Below are 9,942 nucleotides of genomic sequence, written 5' to 3' on the forward strand. Positions count from 1 at the left end.
TATATATATATTTTTTTTTAATTTATTTTTTTTTATTTTTTAAGTTTCAGCTTAGAGCTGCGGCCATGCTGATGCACCACCGTATATATATATATATATATATATAATACATATGTATACATGTATACACATGCATGCATACAAAGACATATGTACATATGCAAATGTGTATGAATACATAACCATATACACAGATATATGTATAAACACTATAAACAAATAGATACATGCATATTCATCACGTGATATGTATATAATTATTCACACTTATATACTTTTTATCTATCATAGTTCTCCAGGTCATACCAGATGAATTAAAACTGGATGCCCATGGGAACTACTATATGCTGATGATGTTGTTCTTATTGCAGAATCTGAAGCAGAATTGGAGAAGTTCAGGGTTTGGAAGCAAAACCTGGAATCAAAAGGCCTTAAAGTTAACTTAGCTAAGACTAAAGTTGTAAGCGAGAAAGGAGATAAGACTCTCATTCCGGCTGGCAAATGTTCAATATGTAGGAAAGGAGTGGGATGTAATTCCATTTGCTGCACCAAGTGTAACCTATAGATGCATAAGAAATGCAGTAGAATCGTGGGAAGATTATCAGATAAGGTTGCTTTTGTGTGTGGTAGATGTGCAGGAACAGTAAGAACTAAGAGCACGAGGGACTTAAACTTTCTCAAATGCCCAGGAGACTCTTTTGAGGTAGTAGATAGTTTCTGCTATTTAGGTGACCAAATTAGTAACAGTGATGGATGCTCTGAAAGTATTGTTTCTAGAATAAGAATAGAGTGGAGGAAGTTCAGTGAACTACTACCTCTGTTGGTAGCAAAAGGACTCTCCGTCAGAGTGAATAGTCTGCCGTATCCGCCGCCCTTTCTTCTATAGGCATGAAGTCTGAAATTTTAGAGGTAGAGGTTAGTTGATTACATCAACCCCAGTCTCTGACTGGTAATTCTTTTATTGACTCTGAAAGGATGAAAGGCAAAGCCAACTTCAATAGTATTTGAACTCAGAACATAAAGACAGATGAAATGCCATTAAGTATTCTGTCCAGCATGCTCAATAACAACAACAACAACAACAATAGTAACAATAATAATAATAGTAATCCTTTCTACTGAAGGCACAAGGCCTGAAATTTTTTTGGGGGAGGGGACTAGTTGATTACATCAACCCCAGTGTTTCACTGGTACTTAATTTATCGACCCTGAAAGGATGAAAGGCAAAGTCAACCTCAACGGAATTTGAACTCAGAATTCTAGTGATGGGTAAAAAACTGCTAAGCATTTCATCCAGCTTGCTGCCTTAATAATAATCCTTTCTACTGAAGCTTGCTGTCTTAAATAATAATAATAATAATAAACATACAGAACACTGAAAACAACAAAAAAATTATCCTCCCTCTTGCAACAAGGCAAAATATATGTAGCATACACAGAATTCCACATCTACAAAAAAAACATGCTGCACACATTTCAGATGTGCATTTGGTGATGCAGTATAAATTTGTAGGTAGGAAGCAATAATTTGAAACAAATTTTTTTTTCCTATTTATGCAGAAAACTATCTCTCACAGAAGATATGACTGTCACATTGATTGTCCACTGAGCACTATAAATGAAGAAGTCTCAAAATAAAGATAGGTAGTGTTAACAAAGGATAGTTGCGTCTTAGATCATCAAAATCCTTTGAGAATGTTGCCATCCAATGCAATCATAAGATAAAGAAAAGAAGACTTGATAAAAAAAAAAGATAAGTGTCTGTGAATTAAATGATATTGTAATATCTGGAGAGAAAACTAGTTAAAGAACAAGAAAAAAGTTATCAAGATTCTTGCAAACATGTGGTCACTAAGTGATTAAACAAGAATGTAAACTAATATATAGAGCAGAATGACCCTAAAAAATTAGGGGGGAAATACAACAAAAGACAAAAGAAAAAAACAACAAAAAAACTACTTAATTAGAAACAAAATACTAAGAGATCTGAATACAGCAGGAAGTAGTATAAACATAAAAGGCTTTAGGACACAAAATTACTTGTAATTTACTCCTAAATGTAACAAACTCTAGTATTAGATTCTTGAACTGGGGAAGATGATAATGGTTTCTTTTGATGATGATAATGATGGTGATGATAACAATAATTGTTTCTAGCATAGTCACAAGACCTGAAGTCTAAGGGAGGAATTACTTGGTTAAATTGACTCCCAGTACTTGACTTGTTGATTTATCAACCCTTGAAAGGATAGTTGATTACATCAACCTCAGTACTTGACTGGTACTTTATTTCATCAACCCCCGGAGGGATGAAAGAAAACTGACCTCAGCAGCATTTGAACACATAATCTAAAGAGCTATAATTAAATACTTTAAGATATTTTGTTACTCTAATGATTCTGACAATCCACCATTCCAATAATAATAATAATAATAATAATAATAATAATAATAATAATAAAGATTTGTGATTTAGGCAACAGTGCCAGCAATTTTGAAGGTAGGAGTTAGTCAATTACATCAACTCCCTTTATTTGACTGGTGTTTTATTTTATCAACTCTGAAAGGATGGAAGGTATCTGTAATGACACTTTATGTACTGAATTAAAATCCTGCAATATATTTTTGTTTTCACACTCTTATGATTCTGCCAATCCACTGTCTTTAAAAAGGCAAAGTTAATTTTGGCTGGATTTGAACTCAGAACATAAAAAACCGGGTCAAATTTCACAAGGCATTTTGCCCTATGTTCTAATGATTTTTTCAATCTACTTCCTAATAATGAGAATAATAATAAATGCACTCTGAAAAAATTCACTCATGGCTCTTAATATTTTGTATGTTGGAGTAATCTACTCATTCCCTTTCTCTTTTAAACACTTGATATGTTTAATTAACCTTCTATGCACAAGACACATTTAACAACTTACTCAGGTTTCAGTCAATATATTGACAAGCATTGTCAACAAGAAGCTTCAAAGCTAAAACTTTTCAAAGAGAACTTTTTTTAAGATGAAGCATTCTTTTTATTTTCTCTATTGTATTTATGTTTCATATTTATTTTTTTGGTTTCTTTTTGCTTTTTCAGGAAAGAAATTCTAATATCCAGATGGTTCCAAGTATTCGAAGAACAAACATCTTAATGATAGTCATTTAACCCCAACCTGCAAAACAAAACTAGCAGCATGAAACTCCAGCTATTAACATCCCTACACAGTATATATGGGCCTGGTGCAGCCTCCTGGCTTCCCAGACCCCAGTTGAACCATCCAACCCATGCCAGCATGGAAAACGGATGTTAAATGATGATGATGATCATCATCATCATCTTTTAATGTCCATGTTCCATGCTGGCATCCAGCTGTAGAGACCATGCCAAAGCAGGCAATGGAGTCTGGTACAGCTCCTGGACTAGCCAGCTCTTGTTAAACTGTCCAACCCATGCCAGCATGGAAAAACAGAAGTTAAATGATAATGAGGATGATGATTCACACTTGGAGTGTTTAACAAGAAATTTAATATTAATTAGAGCTATGACAATATCAATGTAAAGAAACTAGAATGAAATGGTACAATTTAGAATATACATCATACAAAACATACATATATAATAGCTTAATCCCAGACATAATATTATGTTTTGATGGGTCATGACCAGATTACATCAGCCAGAATTGAAACTCAGTGATTTCTATTGATATTCTTTTATGTAAGTATGTATGTGTGTGTGTGTGTGTGTGTGTGTATAAACCTTATTATTTCTAAATCTCTCAGAGATATTCAGTAACAGTACTTTAAAGTAAAGACTATTTGCCAACATAATGTGGCAGTCCACACACACACACACACAGAAGGTGACTGAAAAGTAATATCCTATTTTAAAATACTTATAAATTATATATTAATTGTAATTTTTTAAACAATTCTTTGTGTTCGCTTTTTGAAGTATAAATAAAACCTCGTACTAAACGCTTTCCTCTCATATCCATTTTTTTGGGGGAAAAATTACAATTAATAAATAATTTCCAAGTATTTTAAAACAGGGAGTTACTTTTCATTAGTGTGTACACATGCATCATCATCATTTTGATGTCCTCTTCTCCATAATTGCATGAGTCAGATGGAATCTACTAGCGTAGATTTCCTACAGCCCAATGTCTTTCCTGCTGCCAACACTTTTCTGTTTCCAAGGAAGGTAACATTTCCCCTTGGCCAGACATGATTTAGCAGAATATTAGAAATGAATGACACAGCTTGCATGACAGTGGCACCCATTTACAACTATTATGCAATGTGAAGACAAGGAGACACAGACATACACACACACACACACACATATATATATATATATATATATATATAGTTCAAGTTTATAGAAATCAAAATACAAAGACAGGTGAAGGGACAACAAGCAGGTGTATTGGGAAGAATGGAAAAGCCTTTGATGTATCAAGCCTATACTTTTCAGTAGAATGGATTGAGAAAAAACGGAGAGAGAAAAAAATGTGTTGGGTTTATTGGTTCATGTATGTATACATACGTACATACACACAATGGTGGGTTTCTTTCAGTTTCCATTAACAAAATCCACTCACAAGGCTTGGGTTGGCTTGGAACTACGGAAGAAGACACTTGTTCAAGGTGCCAGGCATTAGGACTGAAGCCAAAACCATATGATTTGGAAGTAGACTTCATAACCACATAGCCATGCCTGCACCTAAATATGTATACACACACATCTATATGTACATAAATATGTAAACATACTTGTACACACAAACATACACACACATCTGGGACACCATATCTTTGCATAAAATTAACCAAAACAAATGCTATATATATATATATATATATATATATAATATATATAGATGGGCCTAAAATTTGCCTTACTGAGCCTGTTTAAAATCTCTAGAATGCGAACTACAATAGATATAACTTTTATAGAGACAACTGACGCAAAGTACTTTACAGAATTTATACCAACTCATTCAAAAAGAATGAGTATGTTTAACAAGAGTTTAAAAGTTAATTAGTAGTATAACACAAGATGTATGCGAATGTAATAGAAAGAAAGAGAAGAATTTTAAAATGTATCATACATAGCAGATATGTATATATATATACATAAATATGTATGTGTGTATGTGTATAATATGTGTATATATATATACACACACACATATACATGCACACCATCACACATACATATATACAGTTATCATCATCATCATTTAGTGTCTGCTTTCCATGCTGGCATGAGTTAATATGGTTTAACTGGAACTGGTAAGTTGGATAGCTGCACCAAGTTCCAGTCTGATTTGGCATGGTTTCTACAGCTGGATGCCCTTCCTAATGCTATACATACATATATATATAAACACGCTTCTATATATAGACACACACACACATGATGAATGGAGATGATCGAGTTAAATTTTCCATGGTGAACCCTTACTTGCTTCTCTAATTCTCTATGAAAACATCTCTCGTAGTGTTGGAAATGAATGACACTCATTTACAACTATCATGCGACATCAAGACAAAGACAAACATTTATTATATATATATGTATTTATAAGACAGGCTGCTTTCAGTTTCAGTCTAACAAATCCACTCATAAGGCTTTGGTCAGCCTAGGGCTATAGCAGAAGATACTTGCCCAAAGTGTCACACAGTGGGACTGATCCTCAAAACCCATGTGGTTGGGAAGCAAACTTCTAAACACACAACTACACCTATTATACATACACACATACATATATATATACATACACGCACTCATGTACATATATAAATACATATATTTACATATATATAAATATAGATATACACAGATATGCATACATATATGGACACGTACATATGTACAATCACACACACATTGTTAGTAGTTCCTATATCTGAAAAAGAAGCGCATTCTAAAACATTAGAACAGTTATATTTTTTAGGAATGGCCAGTCAGAGAGTGAACATTGGTTTCACACCTATAAAACGCTTAGCCATATAGGTGACATCTTCCTCCAGTTGTAGAGAGGTTATGTACCTATGGCCATTTGAATCCGACAGGTTGCCTATACAGCGAAGTGCATTATAGGTGCGAAACCAATGGTCACTCTATGACCAGCCATAACATTTATCTTCCTAAACATTACTGCTCTAATGCTTTAGAGTGTGATTCTTTTTTGGATATATGAATAACTGTAGAATACCCATACAGATAATTGGTTTTCAGTGGTGAAGGCTTGAGTAGGACCAACCACACTTTTTGGGAAATGTGGATTGCATAAAAGATGACACAAATGTTAGTGCATACATGAATCTATATCTGAAGAATTACAAATGAAAGATGCTCAACATATTTCTACATGTATGTCTTATGAATTTATTATATCTATATTGTTATTATTGTTATCACCAGCATTAATATTTGTATTCATTATATGTATTTCCCATATTGTAATGAAACACATGTGACATGATATTAAAATGACATCACATGTTCCAACCTTTGTTTTAATAGACAAATCCATTCACAAGTGTATTTTGCATATATGTATGTATGCATGCCTACATACATACACATACATATAATCTATGAATACATCAGCATCATTATTGTTATCATTTTAACATATAAGTTTCCATGATTAGATGAAACTCATTGAGGTAGTTTGCTGCACTTGAGAAGACATGTCAAAGTAAGTGAATAGTGTTTGTTGCCAGCGCTGGTGACATGTAAATTGGCATCTGTTCTGGTGACACGTAAAAGGCACCTGTGCCAACGACATGTAAAAGGTACCAGTGCTGGTGACATGTGAAAGGCACATGTGCCAGTGACAGGTGAAAGACATCCAGTACATTCTGTAGAGTGGCTGACTTTAAGAAGGGCATCCAGCTGCAGAAACCAAGCTAAAACCGACAACTGGAGCCTAGTGCAGCTCTCCAGCTTAGCAGTTCTAGTCAAACCGTCTAACCCATGCCAGCATGGAAAACAGACATTAAATGATGATGATGATAATGAAAGACACTCTTTGTCGACAATTACCTGTTTCCAAGCAAGGTGACATTACCCCTTGTCAACACATAACATCAAGGCATGGAAACACAATCACACACACACGATAGGAACTTCTTTCAGTTTCTATCCACCAAATCCATTCCACAAGGTTTTCATCAACCTGAGCCTAAAGTAGAAAACATTTGACTAAGGTGCCACATGATGTGACTCAATCCAACCACCCCATGGTTGGGAAGTGAACTTTTTAAATGTATAGTAATACCTACATATATATATATATATACACACACACACACACACACACAAACACACATATATACGTAAGCTGTTTTCTCCTTTGAAAGACTGGGAGATATATTACCTTATTTGGAAAAAGGTGAGGGTTGGCAACATGAAGCGCATCCAGCCACAGAAAGATGTCTCATCAAATTTCTTCTAACCCATGCAAGCATAAAAAATTGGATGTGAAAATGATATACATACACATATACACACACACACACATTATATGTATACATATATATATACACACATATATGCACATACATATAGTATATATATACATATATATACATTTAATTAGAGGGTATGTTAACCTCGTGAAGGGATGGCTGTCTGTATGTATATACATACACACAGACATATATATATATATATATATATATATATATATATACACATACAAATATATATGATGATGATGATGATGATATATAGATACACACACATATATATATATATACATGTACACAAACACAGATATACATATACATAAATATATACACATACACACATATGTATATACATGTGTATATTTATGCACATACATACATACATACATGTATGTATAATTATACATGCATACACCACACACACATACACATATATATGTACGTTATACACACATCATTATCATCATTTAACATCCTTCTTCAATGCTGGCATGGGTTGGGGTATACATAACACAGACATACATATATACACGCACACAGTTATATACATGATATATATTCGTATGTATGTGTGTGTATTTGTGTGTAATTTTTTTCTCTATTTCATTTATCCGTTGTTCTCCTGGAGTTTTACTGTCTGGGCCATGGTGACATTTTTTTTTCTTTTTCCTTTATTTCCATTCCCTCTCATTTATTTATTTATTTATTTATTCTGTAAGCCTTTGTTTAATTTGCTTTTTGGATAATGTATTATTTCAAGTGATCAAAATAATACCAAAATAAAACCAACTTAATACCAAAATATGTAAATATATATAGTTTTTGTATAAAGGATATTAAGTTGATATTAATAAGGATAACATTATATAATATAAAAAAATGAATAACTGATGATTTTTTGTCATCAACTTTTTTAATGAATTTTTGAATAATTCACATTATGTTATCAACAGTCCTTATTATCAATGATTGCTCTCATCATCATCATAGACATCACTGCTATCATCATCATCATTCTAACCTTACCTACTATCATTATCATCAGCGCCTTATTGGGTCATTAACCAAAAGAAAACCGGAGCATCTCCTCACTATCTCGCCCTTAATACTGAAGAAATTAAATACTTAGTACAAACTTCTAACTTTCTATTGAAGAATTTGTCTGCGAGACAAAAACATAACGCTTTAGTAGATTTGTGTGTGAGTAAATATAAATGTGTGTGTGTGCATGTGCACCAATATACGTGTGTATTTTTTTCATTCTCTCAGGGAAAAAAATGGAATAAGATACAACGTTAGCATCAAGTTGAAAGAGAATATAAAATAGGTTGCTTACAGAACAAAGCAGGAATCATGTCTTTCGAGTTTGGCACAGTGCGACCGTAATAAGCTGCCAGTGTTGCTGCTGCCGCTGCTGCCGCCAGTGTTGTAGTTAATGTTGCTGCTGCTGCTGCTGTTGTTGCAACAGTCTTTGGGCTTAAAGTTGCATGTTCCCAACCATCACATCTTGCACATGGCACGTTCGCCGCCTTTTCTTCTTCTACAGCAACACACATGCACACACAACCTACAGAGGGATAGATAGATACGGACAGCAAGTTTAGCAATAATAACTCTGATAATAATAATAATAATAAATTAATGATTATTGTTATTAATATTACTTAATTACGCACAAGGCCATGGATGTTTAAAAGGTTAGCAGTATGGGATACTTTAATGTCCGTGTCTTTGTCAAAGAAATTAAAGTCTAATATGAAATAGCGTTAACCGGGAACCGAAACCGAGTTGCAAACACTATTTTGCCGAGAGCATATGCCTCCAATAAATAACAATGTCTGTTAGACAATAAGCCCTTGAGAGGAATAGTGGAATGGGGTGCATCTACAATATTTCTTAACAATCAATAAACAGTTGTCATTTCTTTTAAACGCAAGGCAAGAAGATGTTTACATTTTTATGGTGTTGTGACGTTCCTGTCTTTCCAGAGAGCACATTACCTAAAACGAAAGGAAATGAGATACTGTGGTGCTGATGCTTTCATAAAGAATTTAACGTTAGTGAAATGATTCTAACTGGAAATCATAATCGAATCACAGATTCAACCCACCAGAGGTGATGGTCTCAGACTTTATCGACAATAATTCTGATTTGTATTTAGACACAAAGCCATTTCCTTTGTATATTATTGTATAACATAAACTGTAACAATGAGCCGAGCCGTATTTTTGAAAGAGAGGAAGGGTATACGGTTGATTACAGTATATTATTGGTATTTATGTATTGAAGTATTAAAACAGGTGAACGACCCCAACAGAGATTGAACCCGGAACAACTGGATTCACTGAGAGCCAATGTGAACACTCGACCCGTTAGAATCTCTCTCAAATCACATCTCACGCTCTTATAATAAGACAGGAATCGTTAAATAATGTAATCATATATATATATATATATATATATATA

At 33.7% G+C, this 9,942-nt stretch overlaps 1 protein-coding gene across 4 annotated transcripts in view; it reads right to left on the reverse strand.

Moving 5' to 3' along the window:
* LOC106882524 (leucine zipper putative tumor suppressor 2 homolog) overlaps nucleotides 1-9,942 on the reverse strand; it is a 182,939-nt gene that overhangs the window by 104,419 nt on the left and 68,578 nt on the right. For 3 of the 4 annotated variants that reach the window (XM_052978559.1, XM_014933237.2, XM_014933238.2), the window contains exon 2: nucleotides 8,813-9,043. The gene's annotated coding sequence lies outside the window, so the exon portion shown is untranslated. Of the gene's footprint in view, nucleotides 1-8,812; nucleotides 9,044-9,429; nucleotides 9,477-9,942 lie in introns of those variants that run through there. The other variant, XM_014933239.2, reaches the window with a different exon arrangement.

This window comes from Octopus bimaculoides, chromosome 2 (assembly GCF_001194135.2).
Source record: "Octopus bimaculoides isolate UCB-OBI-ISO-001 chromosome 2, ASM119413v2, whole genome shotgun sequence".
NCBI lineage: Eukaryota > Metazoa > Mollusca > Cephalopoda > Octopoda > Octopodidae > Octopus > Octopus bimaculoides.